This window comes from Eucalyptus grandis, chromosome 1 (assembly GCF_016545825.1).
Source record: "Eucalyptus grandis isolate ANBG69807.140 chromosome 1, ASM1654582v1, whole genome shotgun sequence".
NCBI lineage: Eukaryota > Viridiplantae > Streptophyta > Magnoliopsida > Myrtales > Myrtaceae > Eucalyptus > Eucalyptus grandis.
The window spans coordinates 9,289,661-9,308,329 of NC_052612.1; the positions used below are offsets into that span (position 1 = coordinate 9,289,661).

Here is an 18,669-nt window from a genome sequence, read left to right on the forward strand (position 1 = left end):
TTATGGCTGATTTTCATAAAAGAGCCCTACACTTTCACTAAATTTTCATCTCTTAATTTTCAATTAATCCATCAAATAACCACATTATATATTTTGTTTTGATTATTGCCCAAGTTCCATCCAAAATTTCAAAGTTATCGTTCAATCAAGCAAAATTTATATACCATTTTCAAAAAACGACTTCTTAGGGCTTGCAATATAGGGTTAGACAATAAAGGAAATTAAGTGCGAAAAAAAATAAAAATCCAAACATGACAGACAAGATACTATATGCACATTTCATTTATTTGCACAAACTAACATGTTTATTATGCTTTTGTGCTAATGTCACTACATAAATAACATAACATAAGTATCGAATACTGATTTGACATGATGATGTAGCTTTTATTATTATTTAAATTATCAAGTCATTTTTAAAAATCTGCTTCTATGAGTTTTTGTATGAACAGTATGGTTATAAATTAAAAGAAATGATTTATATAATGTAACCAATTAAAATTGAAAAGGAAATATTTAAATTGGGGTTGGGAATTCTAGGCCATGGCGACGACCCTTGCTTTAGGAAGCTTAGGCCGATTCGCATGTAGCTCAAATAAAAAATTGGTCAAGAAATGTCCTGGGTAGTTTTGAAACTCATTTCAATACTTTTTAGGGAAATATCGAAAATATTAAAAATTAAGGGATAACTTGTTACATCTGTCAAAAAAATGGGGTTAAAATATAATAATTTGGTATTGATGAATTTGCCCTTCAAAGAGAGCAATTAGCCACTTGACAAGTGCGTGATCGGAGAACACAAAGTCAAAAAAACGATTGGAGTGGGCATGCATACCCTTATACAACTTTAAATAAAAATAAAAATGAAGGAATCAAAGGAAGGATTAAGGGTATGAAAATGATAAGTTTTATGATTTGAATGTACCGAATGAAATTTTAGTATTAAAGTTAATGGAGTTGATTGGATTCATGATTAATTAGCTTTAAAGTATTAGCCTTACTTATTAAGCTAGCTAATTAATGATTTTGAGAGTTGTACATCATCACTATGTTTTGTTACGCTAGACTCCTATCTAAACTCATATTTTACACTTCTCTAACAAGTCAAAAAATCAAAGGCATTAAAAATACCTTTTGTCAGTAAAATTCATTTTTCGAGCTAATCTACTTTTTGTTCCTTGATACTAAAAATACATCGGAGATGTATATATATGCCCATATGTAGAATTAATCTAGAAAACATAAATACTTAAGATAAGGAGAGTATATATCTATACGTTAAAACCTTGTGAAGACCTAAACAAAACCAAACGGCATACTGACTTTAAAATTAAGGAGCTAGGAGCAGGCCTCTAGAAAGTATAGAAACATGCAAAAACAATGGCTTTTTCGTGTAGGAAATGGGCTCAACCGCCCTCGGCTTTCGGCATTAGATTTATATATATTCAAGATTTCCAACTTGGGATCATGGAGACAAAATGGGAGTCACTTGTCCAAGTGAAGCAAACTTTCATAAGTTTATTAGCGCTTGAATTTTATCTTTCAAATTTAGGACCTCATGCGATTTGGCTTTTCTTTAATACAAAATAATCAAAACTTTTTCAAAAAGCATAAATCCATCCTTACTTCCTAAAATTCAAGTTAATGCTTAAAGTTTTGACGAGAAAACGATGACAAAAAAAGGTTGTCCGCTATCAGAACCGGTTGAACTTGGAAATTGGTGAGACCCGACTAAGGACGAATCGTTCGTGAAATCCTTTCCTTGTGCACACACATGAGCAGCAGGAAGCACTCGCAGTCGCACATACAGGCTGTCATACCAATTGTATCACGGTCTGCATTGAACAGAAATTCATGGTCATGGTCACGGTCTCACAGACACATGGCAAGAATCTGCAACCAGAGCGAGGCTGCCAGAAATCAGTGTTCTAATTCACCGGTAGTCAATAAGCTGGATATGTTGCTATCAAACGTAGTACTTGAGCTCTAGCATGATGGGAACTTCACTTTCCTAACCTTGGAATGTTCACACTTCGATTGCATACCATGACAGTAAAAGCAAGAGTTGATCAACAAAAAGATTCAGTACTAGGAATGACATTTAGGAAAGATGACTGTTCTATTTCACTCCAATAATACATAGTCGAGAAGGATCAGCTCAACCTGCATCAGGGGGCACAAAATGGAGCAGACTGCGATGTAGCTGCAGCATCGATTCAATTATAAAAAGACAAACCGATGGTCTTAGAAAACCGCAACCAGATCAGAGAGAGCGAATGTGCTTTCGCTTTATGCTCCAATCACTTCCATTATCATCATCAGGAGGACTTGTCGCTCACCGTCTCACCATTTTATCATGAGATGTGTCCAGTGAAGGCCAAACGTGCTTCTTGATTTTAATCTGTATTATGCTAGATGTACTCCACAACTCTTCAAGACTACAATGGAGGGCGCTCTGTTAACTACAACTGAAAACATCAAGCAGACTGAACCATGCAGCCGATGCTTAACTATCGGACGACAAGCTGGTGAACCATAAGAGCCACAAATGATCTGAGTCAATGGACTGCATGTCATATCGGTCATTCATAATGCATTCACCATCGACAGTGATAGAGTAATTATAGTCTATGGTACCACCTGTCATCCCGCATTCTTGGGTGAGACTTTCCTCCAATCCAAAGACAACACAAAACGCAAAAGGAATTGCAATGCAAAAACCTATCCCACGGCACTTGGAAGCATATTGTACCCTCCAAACTTCGATAGCTAAACCACTCAGAATTTCACTTCCTGGAAAATTTATGGTAACTGAGGTCGTCCTCAAGTCCTGCAACCCGATTCTAATATATAAATGCACCATTCTCACTTCATGCGTGCAGGAGAGAGAGAGAGAGAGAGAGAGAGTACCTCAGCTGACAGTCCATCAGCAAAATAAGTCATGTTAAGGCAATTAGAAGTCGACCAATTCAAGGAGTGTAACTGCTTCATGCCAGGATACAGATACTCTTGACAACCGCAAAAACTTTCTCAGAGACTTGCATCCCCTTACATACAGATGCGTTTGATGTTTTGGCAACTGTGAAATTTCTTGAAGTAGTGCGCAATGCTCTAAGCAAAGCCAGTCAAGTAAAGGAGTCTAACAATGCTTGCAGGAAGGCTAACAAAAGGGGTTCTCAGAAAGATCTAAGCCTCTCAATTTAGTGAAGCTTTGTGGAGCCAATAGGTTATCTACATCTCTTAGATTGCAATTTCTGAGAACAAGCTCCATAAAATTTGCAGACCTTGATGAAGAGCAGCAGCAAGGCAAACATATTGAGTCTAAATCTTCAACAAGCTCAGGAAATTTACCAAGTTTTGAGCAATTACTCAGATAAAGCAGGCGAAGGTAATGTAAATTATATATGCATGGTGGAAGACAGGTAAGGTTTTGCATCCATCTAAAGAATATGGCATTAAGATTAACCAGATGTTCAGAGATGAAGACGGCTCCTCTACACCGGACTTTTCCAGGCGAAGATCATAAAGACAAGTCATGTATTCGCCGACATGAAATGATTTTAGCTTTGGCACACCCACTTAGGACGAAGGTTTGGAGATTTAATTTGATGACAGAAGGAAAACTGCCGAGGTTAGAGCAAGAATGTAGGTCCAGTGACAAGCTTAGGAAGAATCCAACTGACTCATGAACTTCAGTTTAGGCACTACAGCCACTAAGAATCAATGTTTCAAGATTTTTATAGTTGAAAAATCAGGGATTTCAATTAATTGTCCACAATCTGCAAATTTGATGGATCTCAGATGCTTGAAATTCTGCCAAAAATGGAGAAAAGTGAGTGCTTGGCATTGCTTGATTGATAGCAAAGGAAAAGAATCATTATGTAAAAGCAAAGGCTAGTTGCACCTGGAACTCTGCCCTCAGCCATTTGAAGCTGCTGCCTCAGATTAACTTCTCTAAAGTTTCTTCAGGCCAAATTTAAATTCAAGTGATGAAAGAACATCCAGGCAACTCAATCCACCTTAGCCCAGAAGGAAGACAGAGGAGCACCAGAAAACTGTGCACCACGAATTGCAAGCAATCTAAGACTAGGTCATATTTTAAAGGCGTTGTCACCCAAGTGCACCTCTTCAGGTTCAGGTAGATCCATAACTATGCCTTCAACTGCATTTGTCCCTGAAAAGCAAAGTTAAATTCACTGAATCATCGAAATTTTGACAACCTGACTAAAAAAAATAACTTTTAGGTAACATGGCCTGTACTATTCCTAAGAATAGAAGTGGAACCATCGATTTCACAAAAAAATACACGTTTTACATTATGGCATGTATAGGAACCTACCAAACTGTTACTCAGAACATAAAGCACATCATCTTTTGACCACAACCTACTGCGTTGGCCAGGCTCCCTAATAGACTCTTGGCGAACGATTTCCCATCCCATCTGCTGGAGCAAATCATGCATGTGCATTACACACCATGCTCAATAGTTACAAGGACCTCTCTTTGAGAATCTGTATCCCAAATTACTGAATTGAACTCACACGCATCTAAAATTCCTTGATGTAGTCTGTACTCTTCCCCTTAAGAAACAAGCAATGTCGAGGAAAATGGCCTTCTCCTGTTCCTCTTAATCCATCAAAACTAATTTTGAGTACGTCGTGTATCTCTTCATGGGGAATTTTTTTCAATTTATCCAGTGTGCTCTTCCATTCAGATATGCTTCTACCTCGCAAAAAGGAACCTAATACTTCATGAGGGGGATGGAAGTCCTCTCGCATAATTTATCAACATATATGAGAGGTCCTCATAACTGATTTCGGGATGGATTCCCTAAAAGCATTCCAACAGAAGAGCCGAAAGCATCCTGATTACGTAAAACAATCGATTGTGTGTATCCAATCAACATCATGAGCTACTAACAAATGCTCATCTCTGGTTGTTACAATGATTCTACTTCCTGGACCGAACCAGTTGGGTCCACCACTAGTTTTCTCAGTTGATCTAAGTGATCCACATCATCAACTATTACGAGAACCTTTTTGGCTAAGCCGGTCCTTATGGTGCAAACTCCTTGATCAACATTGTCAATCTTCAAGTTGATATCCCTCAATGTTTGATGAAGAAGAGCTTCTTGTAATCCGGCTAGGCCCCCATGCTGGGGAATTCTCTCGAACATTGGCGAGGAAGCAACTGCCTTCAAATTGATCAGCAATACAGTTATAGACAGCTTTAGCAACAGTCGTCTTACCTACTCCGCCCATCCCACGAAGCCCCACGGCACGGATCCACGCTAACTTTGAATTAATCATATCGACATGAGGTTGCAAATGAACTGGAAAGTCAGCAACATGCAGAGATTTGCGATTCAGCTTACGCAATACATCTTTCACGACTGACTGAATCAATGTGGATTCACACCTGCCAAAGCCATCTAGATGAGCGGAATTTTTTAATGGACTATATTATCCTGCTACAGCAGATAATTGTCTGTCATTTCAATGCTGCTCAGTTATTCGTCGAAAATCTTTTGGTGGTTGGAACGGGCAATAGCTACAGTTTAAGCACGCTTCTTACTGAGACAAGCATGTCAAATATTCAGAAAGTAAACTGTAAAAATCGGAACGATAAAGTAAAGATGGGAAGCAGGCACGCAACACATGTGCATAATCATGGCAGATTTTTTAAAGTGAGGATTGAGATTACTCATTCTTCTTCAATGTCCACCCGGAAAGGTTAGCAACGCTCTTCATCGCCTCCCTCCATTTCATCACCAGCTCCACGTTCTCGCTGAATCTGCACTCCTGCTTCTCAAACGCCTTGCCGAAGGGACCAATCTGGTTCCGCACTTCCGAAGGCGTCACGTGGTAGAACACCGGCTCGATCACTTGCTTCTTCTTGTCGAGAAGGTGACACTCGATGATCTTTGCAAGCTCGTTCAAGCACCAGCAGAATCAGCATAGTTCTCGAAAGCACGACGATGGAGATCCTGGACTCTTTGATGGCTCGGCTCGAGAGCGGGCGAGATCTTGTCCCCCTTCCCGGAGGCCGTCGTCGTCGAAGAAGAGGTTGACTCCGTCCGGCGCAGGGCGTGGCGGAGATGGCCGGAGAAAGTGTGGCGCGTGTCACGCCCCTGAAGCTGAGGAAGACGTCGTAGCTATAGCGCCAGGGGATGAATAGCGGTGTCCGTTGAAACCGGAGCACTCGTGGCGACTAGAGGTTCAGGTTGCTCTGTGCAACCGACCGTGTTGAAGCTCGGCGAATGATGTTCCCCCGATAAAAACTCTCGAGCATCCTGCGGCTCTTGTCGCGGGTGAGAGCGAGGTTGGGATCAGAGGCGTCCGGCGACGCGAGGCCGTTGTCATCCATCTTTCGCTTCTTCGCTGCATCCATTGCAGTGCTCTATTGATAGAAGATGGGAGGTAGAGAGAGAGAGAATCGATGAAGGATGTTCCACTCTAATATAAACCGAGCGGGGAAGTAGAGAGAGAAAAGAGGAAGGTCAGAGGGAAGAAACAAAGGGTCTTTTTCAGAAAGGAAATCAGATTCGTTTCTCTTTGCGCTGCTTTCGACGAAGAAAGGAAGGACGCGGCCGTCGTGACGTGAAGAGGCGGGTGAAAATATTAGATATAGTTTTAAATACTCAAGTGAACCCCAACAATCAGTCTCTTTGTCTCCTCCTCTCTTCCGCGTGGTTTCTCTTCACCGCTTCTTCTCTCTCTTTTGCCTTCTGTTCCCTCTGGCTTGTGCCCGGTAATGAGGGCGTCGCGACCCTTGCGGCCTTTGGGAAGGACCACCCTCGTCAAATCTAGAAGCTGTGGAGGAAGCCAATGACACCGGAGTGCAGGAGATCTTGAGGATGCAGGGACTGAGGGAGGGCTCGGGGTCGTGGGTGATGAGGACGCGACGCTTGGGATTGTTATTGGACTGGGGGTGGGGTGGGGGCATGCGGATGGCGGACGACCAGTGGAGGAAGGTAACGACATTGGAGCCGTAGTGAAGCTTCACAAGATGCAAGTGTGACAGGCTGAGAGTTTCCTTGGCCTCACAACGACTTTGGCCTCGGAATGACCGCAGGCGCCTGGCGAGCGGAATCCGCCAGGCCAACCCTTTCTTTATTGTTCCACAAACAATACGGCGAATACTTCTCCGATGAGATCTTACCATCCCAACTTCGCTCGGGCGTCTAGTCCATCGGGAGACAACGGATATCTTTTAGGATCAACAACAACGGGTTTCTATTGTCACGCCTCATTACGATCAGTTTGTGCACGAGAGACCTACCCCATCTTGAGCTCATATAATCATTCTATCCTAAAACTCCTAACACTAACCGTCCCGACCCACTCCACGGACCATTCTACTATTATGCCTCACACTCCACCCCGGATAACCAAAGCCGACCTGTTGCGTCACTTACAAGTGTCACGAGTACGAGAGGATCCCATGGACCATTCTACTATTATGCCTCACACTCTCCACCGAGATAACCAAGCGACCAAACGTACTTACAAGCCACACAGTATATGATGACAGGATGTGACACTCTCCATCCCACCCGCGCAACGCCTCGTTGCGATCTGTTCTATCGCTTCCTTTGCGTCCCTTAAACAATGCCACTTTGGGAATTCACATCGAACGGTCACACTCGCCCACCAAAACGGGTTTTGTTCCATTGGTGGTCTCTTTTGATCTCAACTCAGCTCTTCCTGGGCCACCCGCACTTTCGGCAAGTGTGGCATTTTCGCCAACCACATTTGCAAACACCATTTTCAGCCTAACCGGCATTCGACCTAGCAAGGAGGTTCTTTTCTCGTTGAAAACATGATAGTAAACCTCTTCTTCGAATTCACCAATCGATCCGGGAACGTTATCCCCATTTAGCAAGGGTTCGGTTCTTCCGGGCCCTATCGGCTCGAGAAACCAACTCATCCAGTGCCCATTGTCATCCTAGAGCCGAGAGCCCCTATGTTTGGGCATCTTTGGCCCCTGGGAGATTCTCGCCCAGGACAGTCCTACTAGGACTTTTGTTCAACCCCCTTTAGAGCCGAGAAGCTCAATTCTCCGACACTCACTCGCTACCGGGAGGGATTCCCGCTCCGACACCGTCACGGGTGAGAATTTCCTTGACCTCGGAATGACCACGGGCGCTTGGCGAAGCGAATCCGCTAGGCCGACCTTTCTTTAATTTGTTCACAAATGTCTGTTGCCCTTTCTTTAGTCAAGTTCACAAACAATATCTTGAATGCTTCTTCGTGCGAAGATCTTACCACGCCCGCCTTCACTGGGGCGTCTAGTTCATCGAATGAGACAAACAAATCTCTTTTAGGATTAACAACGGTTTTGTGTTTGTCATGGCCTTGTCGGGAGAGCGGCATCGGCTCCCGATCGGTTGTGCACGGAGGTTACTCGTCTAGAGCTCCTAAGTGATATAATCATTATATCCCAGAACTCCTAGCACCAATCGCCCCGACGCTACCCCACGGATCGGTTGTGTTCTACCCTTCGTTTTACACTTTTCACCAAATAACCCCAGCGACACTCGCAAGTGTCGTAGTACGGGAGAATTCATGGACCGGACACAGGGATTGGGGATTTGGGCTCGTCCTTGGACTCGATGGTGATAGATGACATTAATGACGGAGAGATCACTAGAGGGAGAATCGGCGGGCGGTTTGGCACTTAGTTACACCATATAAACCTCATCAAGGTCTCCATTCAATAATGCAATTTTTACATCTATACAAGTCTAACTCCATATCAAAAATGAGTTACTAATATTATAATCACTCTGAAAAGAATATTTACAAAAAGATTAGAAAAAAATGTTGTTTCATAATATACTCATTTCTCCGAATTGATTCTTTTTTAACCACAGTCTAGCTTAAATTTATTAATATTTACTTTGGAGTCCCTTTAGCTTTATACGTCCATTTGCAATCAAGAGGAATAAAAATCATCGACCAAAAAGTAGTAAATCATCCTTGCTTGATGGATCTCTTGAGTGCTACTACTACAACCTCATTATGCACTCGAGGGCTACTTCATCAAGAAGTACCTCAACGATGGGATTCTTGACTTTAGCAAGCTCAATTTGTATCGTAAAAGGCGTCACAGTTATTTGTATAAACAAAGAAAAAATACACAGGGTTCCTATCGTTGTCCTCAATAGTCTATGAGCAGTTATTTTTTTAACCACATCAAAACTATAGAAATTTCCCCGCTTGTGATTCCATAATTATCGTGCCTCTTTTGGAATATTAAATTCGATTTGAGTTATCCGGAGGATGCTTATATATATATATATATTAATATTATATCAAATCAAAAAGATGGACATATCCCCATCGAATGATTCGGGTAAAAACGACGGTAATATCGAGTGGTTATGGAGTCAACTTACTTAAAATTGAATAATATCACCTCAATTTGTAGAATATCCCCAATCCTTAAAATTATTTAAGTTAATGTCTAGCCCATAATACGAAAAGAAGCCAATCGAACAATTTTGATAGGAACATGGTTTTTAAAAAATAAATAATTGTTTTCAAAATTTCACCTACGAAAATAGGTAAATTGATCTCACTAATCATGCTCATCATCATTTCTACATGGGCGTGATTGTGCCTTTCGACCTCACCACTTTGTTTTTTTTTGGTTGGGACACCACTTTGTTAAGACTCTCGGATATAGTAAATTGAACTAATATCTCAAAATCCTCCAAGTATTTGGTAAAGAGTCTTATGTCTACTATAATACAGGTCAAATGTGTAATTGTTTTGACTTCAATTCAAAAAATCATCAACTTATCAAGAGACTCAAAACTTTTTTTTAATCAATTATAAATCATCATATTGGAATAGTTATTAATCGATATTTTTAATTAAATTTCAATATGGATGTGGTGCCTACTTAGCATTACACGAGCTGCATTAGCGTCATTTATGTTGAAAATAAAAATAAAAATGCAAGCACATGTCCAGCAAACGTTTTCAACGATAAGATTAGCAATGGAGCTAGGTACACATTTCGGGTAAGTTACACAATGTGCTTTCGAAAGATATTTTCTCGGGGCTCCGATACCCGTAACCCGGAAGTCTGTCGTCGTATCCAAACGGTCGGACTAATCCAATAGAATTGCCCATTCCCGCTATACTCTCTTATCTGGGGTCTCTCCGCGCGGCGGAAAGGAAGAAGCCGTTCTCAGCGCTCTCCTCGCCGAACTCGCATCAAATCAGCGTCGCCTGAGCTCTCTCCTCGGCTGCGCAATGCCGCTCTCCCACTCGTAAGCCTCTCTCTCTCTCTCTCTCTCTCTCTCTCTCTCTCTGCGCTGCCTCGTCTCCGCAGGATTTTGATTCGAGGAGAGTAGAGTTCGAGTCGGAGCATAATCCGTCGCCATTCCGTCGAGCGAGCGTGGATACCTCTCTGCCGATCGAATTCGGGCGCTGAGTCGATCGAATTGAGTATCTCCTCGATGCGAGCGCGTGCAATCGCGGCGCACTCCTGGAGAACATCGAGCGAGCCGCGTTTCGCTTGTCAAGCTCGCTTTTCGGTCACGTTTTGCTTCATTTGAAGATCTCATGGTTTAATTCGGTGCTCTTCAGTGTTGGTTAGTGTCGCATTCGTAGCTGTGTTCGATTGGTGGTTGTGTTGGCTTCGTCCGCAGCAGAATCATCGTTGATGGATGGGGCTTTAGGTTTTGTACGTCGAATTAATGCTACACGATGTGGTGCTTTGGTTTTATTTGCAAAGGCTAAAAAATTTCGCTTTTATCTGGTAATTCGATTCTGCTGTTTTAATGTGGCTTTGCGAAACCCATGAAGATTGGCAGTCCCATGCCCGGCCCTCCACTGTGATCGGAACAATCTTCAGTGCCCACTGTTGGGCATGTTACAGACATCAAATTCATGCGATTCATCTGTCCAAAGCAGAGCTGTTCACCTTCGTTGCGGCGATATCTGTTCCACCACCGTACTTGACCCCTTGGATTGTCAAAGACGATGGTTGATCCGGGAGAGACATCTGGATCGCGGGAACGTGGCTGGTCAGAAGTCACGTGCAGGTGCTCCTGATAATAAACCGTGGGGAAGTAAAACTAAATGGCTAGATTGTCCCCCTCAGGATGTGTTGATGACAAGAGCTATAAGGAACGTGAGAGAAAGGAGAAAATTGGAGAAGCCAACAAAGGAAAGTGCCATGGAATGTTGGCAGAAAACACAGTGAAGGTAAATCTCGTCTTTAGGAATTGCAGTTCTTAATATAATGGTTGTTTGAGTTTAGCATCTCACACTGTGCAGAGACTCGAAGAATCAAGCAAAGAACAATCGAAGCATTGAGAGATCCCAAGGTGAAGTCATGTAAGATTGAATCGGGCTCATTTTTTTCTTAGCATTGTTGGAATTTGCTGGCGAACAATTTTCGTTTTGACTAACAGAAAGATGATTGGAGTAATTTCACATAGTGACTCCTGCATTAATGCTACATTCTTGTAGACTTTGTTATAGAACTGCACGTGCTTTGTTGATGGAGACAAGCACCCAATTATCCCTTTTCTTAATTCACCATTTGTTGTTAATATTGAAAACGTCGCAAGACTGAATTCTGCCAGAATTACTTCCTTTTCGTCTAACTCTTTCCAATTGCTATTTCCAGATCAGGCAGAAGATGTCTGAACATCCCCGTACTCATAGGTAATTTGTGTCTTCTGTCCTTAAACAGTCTATCCGATGATCCACCTATCACAATGAAGCAAATTTCATTTTATCAGAACAACTAAGTGAGTACATTCTTTGTAAGACATTCCACAGACCAAGATGCTGAGAGGAGTGCATGGACTCAACTGAACGCTTATTCCATTGAACTTAAAAATGAGATGGCTTGCCTTTTTAAGTTACAGAAGAGATTAGCAAGTAGGTCCATATTCTGGTAATTGGAGAAGATGATGTTCTGTAGTGATTGAATCATCTTACTAACAATTCTGGGTCTAGAGCGCAGCATTTGTTTCCTGTAGTAAAGTTTACGGTGACCAAATGTGAGAATAACTTCCCTTAGAAATAAAATCATTTTGTTCAGCAGTATAGTGTATCTTATAAATAATTAGAATCACTTGACATAGATGGTTATTGTGATCTACATATGTATAACACATTAGAAACATAGATATATTTTTCAAATAGTAGCATCTCTAAGGATTTCTTTCCTCAAATGCTTTTACTTGTATCTGTTCCCCTGGTTATTTAGTGAGATGGTTGCTTTGGCGATTCTGGAACTTGCTACCTTAGCTTGTCAAAGTATGAGCAGCGTTGACCTCAAACATGTTTTAAGCTGCCAAAACATTCTTGCACATATTAAGCTGGAAGAAAGTAAAGAAGGAGGGCTCCAGAGAAAGATTGTGGCAATTTTAGTGCTGAAGTAATGATTACGAGCTGAAACTAGATTTTAAGTTTTGCAATCTGTCATTGCTTAAGCCAGTGGCAAAAAAAGTAGTTTGTGTGACTGATATTATTACTACGATTGAAGCACCTTATTCTTATTTTTAAATGTCTAAGAGTCCTTATTAACTCTTTATGGGAAAAATCAGCTCAGAATTGGTCTGATTATTTTACAGTGATTTGATCAAAGCAAAGATTGGCTCTTCAATTCAACGCATTTGGAAAGAACGTTTAAAGCTTAAAGGTCGAAAGAAATTCTTCTCATCATGGGCAGACAGCGTAGCAGAGGCAGCTAAGACAGGATGGGTGATCAGAGAACTGGACTGGGATAGCTATGACAAAATAAAGCATGAAATCAATCTCAACAACATCTTCATCAGCTTGCTGAAAAGGAAAGAGCTAAAAACATGCAAAGATAGGAGGGCTCATAAAGCAGCAGAGTATTGAAGTGAAAGAAACCAAGTGAGACATGGGAGTGTACTTCACTTCCTATGCAATCAGAGAATCTAGGGTCGGGGACTTTATTACACTAATTGACCAATTAGTGACCTTTCGGTACCTATTCTTATTCATTTTAACAAAATGATTTTTGGCAAGCAGTTTGTTGATTTTATACCTATCCACTAATATGTTAAGTGATCATGTGGGTGCGCAATCATTAAAGTAACAATCATAACTACTAAAATCCTAATTGCAGTAAAATTAAGCACATGCAACTAAACAATTGCAAACATAATTAAACAGGTAAATTAAACATGCAATATAATAAATATACGGGCAAATAAAGGCCTAATTACACTATAAAGGCAATACATGGTCATTCTTAATCAAAACCTACATTTTTGGATTTTTGAAATTTTCTAATTTTTTAAATTTTTTAAAAAATATTATTTTATTTTATTTTGAATTTATTTATTTTAAAAATATTAAAATAATAATATATATTTTTGGGTGAATGGGTCGGTCGGGTCCAACCGGACTGGTTCGGAGGCCGATTTGTGGAAATCAGTCCCGGTCTCCGACCAGGACCGAGATCGGCCTGGTCGGGCGGGTTGGGCCCATTTGGCTTAGGCCCGACCAGCCCTGATCGGGCTTTCATTAAATTTGAATTGGGCCCGATTAGGGGCCCAATCAGAAACCAAGGCCGAGTGGGCCAGATCTGCAGTCTGGCCCACTCGACCTACCCTCTAGTGTGTGACCACTCGGCCGCGACCAGAGGAGGCCCCGGCGGCGCGCAGCCGAGGAGGGGTTCTCCGGTGACGGCGAGATGGTGGCTCTCCGGCTAGGCAGGTGGGGGTCGAGCTGAAATCTCGTGTTCGGGTTTTCGGCGGCGACGGCAATGGCGAAGGCAACCTCGGGGTGATCTCCGGCGGGAACGTGTGTGCGGGCTGGTTCAACCTTGACCTCCCTCGGCTCCGGCAACGTTGCTTCCAATAACCCGATCTAATCAACACAGACAAGAGAGGGGTGCGAGATAGAGAGAGAGAGAGAGAGAGACGCGAAAGGGCCATAAACAACTAGAAAACAGGGGTGGCCTTCACTGGAACATTTCATCAAACAAGTAGCATGCACAGCGGATTCGGAAACCTCGAGCTCGGCCGAGGCTCACACGCGAGTCTAGGGTCTAAGGAAACGAGCCAGACAACGGGGAATACAACAAGGGGATGGGTGGTGGCTGGAGCTCTTTTGAAACGGTTGGAGGAGTTTCGGCCGGCTTGGTACTAACTACGCACACCAGATATTCGGTGAAATGCCTACTTGGGCTCCAAAGCGGTTGTAGCGGTCGGCCTCGGTCGGGGAAGGTTCATTGGTGGTGGCGGTGGCCCGGAGACACCTTGGCAGCGGTTAGGCAGCGCGATCTCCTCTGCTTCTCCCTTTTTCAGTTCCTTTCTCTCCTCAGCTCTCTCGAGTCCCCTCGTGTTGTCTCGGTGGAAGTTTTGGAGCGGGAAAGGAGGCGCGGCGGTGGGTTGTCGGCCGTGTGGTGGCCGGCGGTTCCTCCTTTGAACACTCTTCCCTCCGCGTCTCGCTCTCCCTGCGTTTTTGGTGCTGCATGTGTTCTCCTCCCCCGCGTGCTTCGTTCTTTTTCCGTTTTATGCTTCTATTTTCCCTTTGCAGGTCGCCGTCCCGCCGTGCTAGTTGTCGGCCAGGCTGATCCCGACCCGCGGATCGCACTGGCCGCCCGCCATCCCGATCCCCCGCTCCTCCATCGCTGCCCCGTCTGTTCTCTGTCTTCTGCCTATGCAGGTGCTGCAACGAAGACCAAACGGAGGGAGAAGACCCTCGTTCACGGCTGGGTTTGTGACATCCTGAAATTCGACCCTGTTTTCAATAAAGTGAAATGGGCATTTCGTCGACATGCTTATGGTTCTTTTTCTCTGAGCTGATCACTCACGAGTTAACTAACCTATTGGGTGAAGCCGTTAAGGGATGTATTCGCGGTAAAATCCCTAAAAGCTACTCAATTGGTTGGATTGGACTAAAATCGCGTTTGATAGATTATAACCATGAAATTTAATTTGGTTTCAGGAATCTAATATTCGAGCGTGTCACAATTCATTTTTGGATCTCGTCTCATCGTTCGTCAAATTATTGACGAGTTTGAAATTTCAAGAAAGAAATTATCGGAGGAAAAAATTGAAGACCGGAAGAAATTAAAAAGTGAAAGAGAAATGGAAAATAATAATGGTAATAAGAATAAATAAATATCTTATTATTTTTATTATTTTCTTTTCTTTTATTCTCTTTCTCTCTCTCCCTTTTCTCTCTCCTCTCTCCCCCATGTGACCTTTTCTCCTTTCTCTCTCTCTCCTTCGTCCGAAACCCCCTCCCCACGCCGACCATTCCCCCTTTTTCCCTCTTGCCAGTTCTCACTTTGCCTCTTTCTCTCTCTCTTTTTCTTTTGACTAGTCAAACCCTCTTATCTTCTTCTTCTCTCTCTCTCTCTCTCTCTCTCTCTCTCTCGACACAATCTCTCTCCCCTCCTTTTGTTCGAACGAACATAAGCATAAGCAGAAGCTGAAGCGAAGACAGCAGAAACGGAAGCAGCTCGCTTGAAGATCGGAGCTGCCATTGCCGTCGCACCAGAGCCAGACCGCCACCCGCTCGCCGCCCGTGCGCCGCCTGCCCTCTCCATCGCCCAGTCATCCTCCCCGTGCGACCCCGCCTTTGCCCAGCCTTGTTCGGCCATCTCAGGCCGTTGTCCGGCCACCGTTCGGCCTCACCGGAGCGGCTGTGCGCCTCACCGAGCCACCGCCCGCTCTCCCGACCCCTTACTGCCCCCAACCATCTTGTTTTCCCCCTGTTTTGCAGCTAGGTTAGTGACCCGCCGAGTGGGTTTCCAGCAGCTTCGGGCTCACTTTTGGGCCGTTTCAGGGCCTTGAACCTGAGCCGTGCTTTGGGAGGAATCGATCCTCGCGCCGTCTCCGTTGGATTGATCCGAGTTGCGCACGATTCCGGTGAGTAATCTCACTAATCCCTGCTTAGTTTGCTAATTATGCTTAAGGGTTGGTTAGATTTAATTAAATGCAATTAGGTGGTTAGATTAGAATAGATTAGTGATTATTAGACAATTGTGATGCATATTAGACATTTTGATTGTGCAATTAGCAAGTAGACATAGTCTACTATTTATTGAAAGCATCTCGGGATTTTTCCCGACCCTTAGCGGGCTTCAATTAGGCAATTCGGGCATAAATTGATTTTTAGTAATTAATTATTAATTTAAAAATTAATTAATTAATTATTTATTTTTCCGGAAATTCAACCGGGATGGCCGGTGACTGGAATTTCGTGCTGATTGTCGTGGCGTAGTTCGTTTATTTAATTGAGCTTTAAATTGTATGGAATTGATTTAAATTGTGAATTTTAGGGTATGTCATTATTGAGTTGATTTGATTATTTGATTGAGAAATCGTTGGGCATTGGTTGTCAGTATCGAAAGTAAGTTGGTAATCACCTGAAAGAAAATATGTGGGCTCGGTGAATTGGAATATCACCTGGAGAATGCACGTGAGTTCAGTGGTTGAATATGTCATCTTGGCGAAGAGGTCGCCTAAGAGAATGCACGTGGCTCGGAGACTTTGTATGTCCTCCTAGAGAATGCACGTGGCTCGGTGATAGTGTATAGCATTGTAAAAAGGGCACGTGGGCTCGGTGAATTGATGCATCACTTTGGTGAGATAGCACCTAAGAGAAGGCACGTGGGCCCGGGCATCGTAAAAAGGACATGTGGCTCGATGATCTGATGCGTCACTTTGGCGAACTAGTGCCTTAGAGAATGCACGTGGGTCCAGTATTCGAGAATGGCATATAAAATGGCACGTGGCTCGGTGACTTGATGTACCACCTTGGCGAAAAGGTCGCCTTAGAGAATGCACGTGGGGCCAAGGTTTGAGGCACGTGGCTCGGAGACTTGGTATGTCGTCTGGAGAATGCACGTGGCCTGACTTCTAGATATTCCACCGTGGGAATGATTTGTGTGACATGTAATCAACTGGTTCGATTTGTTTTGAGTAAATGGGTGCCTATTATGAATTGTACTGACTTGCAAGTGGGATTTGAGGCCAAGGTAAGTCCTTCGACCTGTGCGTGTTTAGGCAGTCTATAGTATAATGGTTTACTAATCAGGCCTTAGTGGGGTAGAACTTTCCGAGACGTAGTCTCATCCTGGTTGTGGGACAACATTTCAAGCCTGCAGATGAACTCGAGGAGGAGGAATCGGAGAAGGAGAACACTGAAGTGAAACTTGAGGAGGAGAAAGATTTTTGAAGAAGAAGATGATCCCGAAAGGGATCCTGAGTACGACCGGATGAGGATTGAGGTCCCATCCTCTTTTGGGAATCCTGTTTTGATGTGAATAGAGTGAAATTAGAAAGTCGTGAATGGTTTTGTGAAGTTCTTTGAGTTATGCTCTGTATAAAAGTATGGTTGTGAATTTCAATATGAAAAATATGGCCTTACTTTTCTATCCCATCGATTTACTGTCCGGGATTTATAACTACTTCCGCATGTGCTTAATAAAAGAAAGGGTCGGCGATACATAGTCCTGGGATATCGTATTATAAAATCGACCAAGTAGAAGGATGTGTGCATGCCCGAGGATCGGGCATGACAGGGTTGAAAGGGAAAATGGGCTAGGCCGGGCCCAGCACGAGAGGGAGGAAGAGAAAAGAAAAGGGCGCGGGCCGGGCCAAAGCCAGGTCCGGCCCGACCCGATTTTTTCATTTTTGTTTTTTTTTTGGGGGGCTAATTCTTAACTTTGTACACAATTAAGTCCTAAATAAAATTGTAAAATTTAGGTGTCAACACACCTACTAAAGCAATAGATAGAGGTTCACCAGATCCTCTTCTACGAGTGTCTTCACTCAGAATTAAATCTTGAACCCCATCAAACGTCAAGCTCGTTGACTTAGAGGAATTACTAACAGTAGTATTCCAACTATAATGCAATTTGGATAACAAAATCAAAGCATATACCTCATTTTCAAAATTAGTCTCAATTGAACTTAATTGACTAATAATTATATTGAATCCACGATATGATCAAGCAATCGGCGCACTTTCGATCATCTTTAAGTTAAACAGACATTACATCAAATAGACCTTGCTCATCGCAGAAGGCTTCTCATACATATCCGACAAGCATCAAATTCGCAATGATCTTCTCCTTCATGATGTTAAATGTAACATTACGAGCTAACGTTAGCCATATAACACCCATTTCTTGTCTATCCAGCAATTCCTGGTCAATTTGCTTCATCATCTCTGGCCTCTCTCCGGATAGAGGCAAGTGCAGTTTCATTTGATAGTGATAATCCTCAATTTGCATCTTTTATAAACCAAAATCCTTCCCAACAAATTTGTTGATTCTCACTTTTCTTTCTCTAGTCACCATCAATTTACTTCAACTCAGCCAAACCTTGCTCTAATACCAATTGTTAAGAAAAGCAAGCAATCGAACAATAAAATAAATCAAATACCAGATTTATGTGGTAGAGACCTATTTTCACAGGGAGAATAGCAACAAATTTCACTATAAATCAAGCGATACATAGAAATTACAACCACACTCAAGTCATTCAAATGCTCATGGTGTTTTCCAAGTCTCAATTACACTCAATAACATACATAGTGTTTTGCTCAACAATTCACATCGCCGAATAATCTTTTAATCTCACGATGAAATTACACACAAATCTTGAATTTATAAGATTTGATTGACTTGAATGCTTATATCTTTTTT

At 42.7% G+C, this 18,669-nt stretch overlaps 1 long non-coding RNA gene across 1 annotated transcript; it reads left to right on the plus strand.

Annotated features, from left to right (window-relative positions):
- The first annotated feature begins 11,303 nt into the window (after positions 1-11,303).
- On the plus strand, positions 11,304-12,671 carry LOC120290909. Its single transcript, XR_005548696.1, has 3 exons — positions 11,304-11,344; positions 11,650-11,687; positions 12,605-12,671. It is a non-coding gene; the product is annotated as an uncharacterized LOC120290909 (long non-coding RNA).
- Positions 12,672-18,669: the final 5,998 nt, after the last annotated feature.